Below are 5058 nucleotides of genomic sequence, written 5' to 3'. Positions count from 1 at the left end.
TCTGCCATAAATTCAGGAGTAATATGAGCCTGAATTAGAAGTAATATCATCCAGAATAGTTTAAAATCTGCCATAAATTCAGGAGTAGTTATGAACCTGAATTAGAAGAAATAGGATAAAAACCACATAAACTGATAAGCATAAGGTTTATCAGTAAGTATTTTTGCACTGAACTGGATATTCGTTGCACAGGGAAATATTCACGGGTTGGAGGTCTGATGCCTCATCATATAACCATCATAAACCTGTCGGAGAAAAAACGCTAACAGTTTGGTGTCAAAGGGTGGGATCCACAAAAAAAACTGTATCGGGTGATTCTATATTTTTTTTATATATATTATTACTGCCCTATACTGTAAGAGTGGATTATTTGAACCCGGTAAGCACTTCTGATAAGCGTCTCCCCGAGGAATCTGATATTCCTAAAGAAATAGAGGGATCTGAAGTCCCAGAGGAATCTGATATTCCTGAAGAAAAAAATGGGGTCTTGCGTCCCCTAATCTGAAAAACAGTATTGTGTGCAACGAATATCCTTTGCTAAACCTGTATATAGCTGTATAGTTGCTTAAGCATGTTTAGTCGTTATATATATATATATATATGGTTGAATTTTACTGTATAAAGTGTGTATAGATTATGTATAGATTGTATGTGAGTTCATGCTAAAATTGAAGGTATAAAATTGGCCATCAATAGTTTAAAATCTGCCATAAATTCAGGAGTAGTTATGAACCTGAATTAGAAGAAATAGGATAAAAAAACCACATAAACTGATAAGCATAAGGTTTATCAGTAAGTATTTTTGCACTGAACACAAACATCCTTTGATAAACCTCCAAATTCAGCTGATCTCACTGTATATTTTAGCTAAGTAAAAATGGGCAATTTTTATGGTAAGGAGAATCCCAAAAATAAACAGAATTTTTAATTTAGAACTGAAAATCATGTTCCGAAAATCTGCTGCAAATCACTCTATGGTGAAACTGTCTCCTAAAAATGAATTGGGGGAAAGTCCAAAAATGTTTGTCCAGAGGTGTTTAGGTCCATTTTATACTGATCCTTGGGTTGATAATATGTGTAAATGGACAGAAGGAATGAAATGTACTGACCCGTTCCCAAAAGAAGGGTCTTTTTCAGACTTTTCATATGGCCATGATCAAGGGCCTATGTCTGAATGACATAGACACTTTTCCATGGTACAAAGGAGACCCTCATTGGAGTAAAATGTATATGAAAACTTGTGGCCAGGCATGGCTATCTGTGCAAAAAGTTTTGGACTGACTTGTGCAGTTCAAATACAAGACAGCAAAGTAAAACCCCCATTGTGACTCCAACTCCTGTCCCACCCCCATCCTGCCATTGTACAATCGGATGATGAGATATGCGCACACTTGACTCTACCACAAGCTTCTGGCTTTACAGAACCTGTGGAACAGGTTTTGTCTGAGCATGCTAGTCAGCCTATTGTACAGTCTGCACAGCCCAGTAGAACAATATATGCAAGGGCATTAAAGATTCAAGGGCTGACCAAAGACTCTTAACGGTCTATGGTCAAAGGGAGGAGTAGTAAATTGGATGGGAAGACCCTTTCCCAACCCCATGGACAATGAGTCCATTAATTCTGATGCCTAGAGACTTGCAGCAGATATAAGAGGAATATGTGGCAAAACTGATTAAGAAATTAAACATTGACTATGATGATATTTCGCTCTTGTTTCCCTTGCCAACAGGTGCACCAATCCAACCCTAGTCTTACAGGAATAGATGGCGCTGGATTTTCTTTTAGCTTCTTAGGGGGGTTTCTGTGAGTTTATAGGAGAGGACTGCAGATACCAGGGATAAAGTCCAGGCCTATATGGATAAGATCACTGTAATTGAGATAGGGCTATTACTGAGGGATAGAATCCTTTCGCAGCTTTGGGTGGTTTTGGAGATTTCCTGTTTTCCATAGGTAACTGGTTGAAGGAAATAGGAATATATATATACTCATGTTGTTGTTTTTTTCTCTTTATCATATATATCCTGGTGAGATGCTCCTGCTGTTTGATCGATCGGATCACCCAGTCACGTGCAGAGAATCACATCCTCATCGCAGCTCCCAGATACACCACGGATCAACCTATGTCTTTGATGGAAAGGATGTCCAACTAAACGTTCATCGTCACGCCACACCTTACCACATCAGGACCTGCCTCAGAGTCAACTCCCCAAAGAATCGAACCGAAGGATGGAGCATCATCATGGAAGCAATAACACCCAAGGAGCACCACAATCGACGAGGGCAAGCTGAGGAAACCGAAGATTCAGCAAGAGACTCAAAGAACACAGGGGACATATTACAGAGAGGAGGGAACTGTCGTAGAAAGTTTTATTAAGCATAGGATTACTATAGTAGACTTTCTTTTTGGCTTAGGAATGGTATGTAGGTTTATTTTCTATCTGCCTCCCTGTGTAAGGTCTGACCTGATTACGGTTATGAGAGCGTGATCGGGTCAGGTCATTGCAAGGGAAATTCTATAAATCAGCACTCTGGTCCCTACTTCCCATGTGAAAGCCGCCACCATTGGTTTGAGAGGGATCCAATGGCTGCTTGCTCTGAGAGCAATGTTCTTAGTGAAGGCTACCAGCGGGTCCTCATCAGCAACGGTGGGGTATGGCACACTGATGCCGGTCTCACTGAACCATGGGCGCCCCAACATGGAACATTGGTTGGTGGGACTGGTGTCCATGTGAATGCTATATCACCTTTATTGGTCAACTCTGTTTTAAAAGACCTTCCTCGGGGACTGATCCCCCCTTTCGGAACCATGTCTAACAGAGATTCACTGTGGGTCAGTAGCATATTTGTACCAGATTAAATAGATGTTGTCCGATTAGGGCCACATTTGTTTAAAAGTAGGCTGATTCATTTGGGAGCATTTGCGCATGTTCTGGGTGTGGTAGTGGATGGTGAGTGTTTGAGCGCCACCCACCGCCACTCTCGGGAAATGTGCGAATGTGTACCTTCCAGGTCTAAAAAGTATTTCTATTGGTCAAGGCATGAGGTGGAATGTACCTGCCTATCTGTAACATTACTGGGCAGCCATGTGCCATGGAGGGCGGGGTTAGCCCAGTAAAAGGTCTAACCCGAATATCCTATCTATGTGTAGAGCTTGCATGCCTTATCTTCTTTATTACTTTTCTTTCTTCTCTCTCTTCACTATGCAGGAGATTTTTTCCTACTGTGCGCCAAATTACACAGAAGGTTTTTTTTATCTCCTTCATAGTCTTTAGTGTCTTCATGCGTCACATACACACACACACATATATATATATATATATATATATATATATATATATACATATACACACACACAGCCTTAGATGGAGGAAAACATACAGTGATCCCATTTTTTTAGATATATATATATATATATATATATATATATATATATATATATATATAAAAGTTGGGATCAATGGTTGGATTGAAAGGGATTTTCATAATCTTACTTTTGATACATCACAGATTAGACATATATTATACAAGCCTCATCTCTTGTGGCATGCAGCACATCGAATTAGCACATATCACACCCTGCCAGTGCTGGACACAATAGCAGCCTCCCTGAACATAGGAGCTATTTAACATCTCACCTCACCTACAATGAAACGAACTGAGATAACCTATTCAACTTATTAGCATGTAGAGAAAAACCTGTTCAATGTAAAATAAGCTTTTGTCATGTATTGTATACAGCAGATACTAGCATTGTTTAACAAAGTTTCAACTGTATCTTCACAAACATGTCTCCCAAGGCCTGCTGAGAACTACCAGGCTTGTTCCAATTGGATCTTGAGAGACAATATGCGCCCACCCCCAATGAACCCTATAAATATGTGCTGGGAAATAAAGATGTCAGATATTTAACAACCTAAGTTCAGTCTGGGCTGGTTATTTACCTCCTGATCAGAAGCAAACTGGATATTCATTGCACAGGGAAATATTCATGGGTTGGAGGTCTGATGCCTCATCTTATACCAGCATAAACCTGCCTGAAGAAAACCGCTAACAGTGACTGAGTGGGTATGTGCTGCTGGGCACACTGTCGTCTATCAGAAAGCACAGTTCATGAAGGAAAGCACACTGTCCTGAGTCCTCTGAGCCTACAAACCTGCAGGCAGGAACTCTGCTTGCTGCTGCCCTCACCCCCATCATGAATCCCCTCATGAACTTTTTTTTACCTCAAGTCACTGGCACTGCTTAGGCGGCTCGGCTGTAGGCAGGTGTAGCTTACAACAGGGGCAGCCGGCAAGTAGTGTTTCTAGGCCGGCGGCGATGATGCTGGGGGCGGCCTGGCTGACTGTGTTCAGTCAGTGACCGACCTGACCATTCTCCAACTTCTGTCCGGTCCCGGTGGGTGGCTGAGATGAGGCAGACAGGCAGTGCGTGAGTGGAGCGCGGTATACAACTGCCGCGCCCGCGCCCTCAAAGACATGGAAGGTCGGGGCATCGGTGGCGTGTGCACACAACGGGGGGATGGCAGTTCGGAGAGGGGCCCTGACTGAGCATATTGGAAGCAAGATAAGGATAACTTTACAGCAGTTTACTGACAGCCTGCAGATATAGTGGGCGGGGCCTACCAGCCTCTCCGGGCCCCCCCCCCCCGTGCCATGGGCCCCATAGCAGCTGCGTGGTCTGCCTATATTGGCGGTACGCCACTGGTATTGGATAAGGTGTCTGTAAACAAAAACAGCTGGTATTGAAGTGTACATTATTAAAAAGTTTTTTTCAATTAGACAACCCATTTCCATATGGGCATATGAATAAGATAGAATGAGTCCCCTACCACTTGGGACCCTCCTCCATTAGTCAGGTACTAACAAAGAATACCATTGTATTTCACCAGACCCATGTGCCAATCATCTTGACAGTCAAGCCAGCTTCATTTCACATAGTGGCTGTTGTGATGAATAGCAGACGAAGGCTAGTTTCACACTAGCGCTTAAATGTGATAGAAGAACAGCCTGCCTTGCCGGATGCTACCTTTCCCCGCTGCAGCCTATTGACTATAATGG

Source organism: Bufo bufo, chromosome 2 (assembly GCF_905171765.1).
Source record: "Bufo bufo chromosome 2, aBufBuf1.1, whole genome shotgun sequence".
NCBI lineage: Eukaryota > Metazoa > Chordata > Amphibia > Anura > Bufonidae > Bufo > Bufo bufo.
This window is presented reverse-complemented; position numbering follows the sequence as displayed.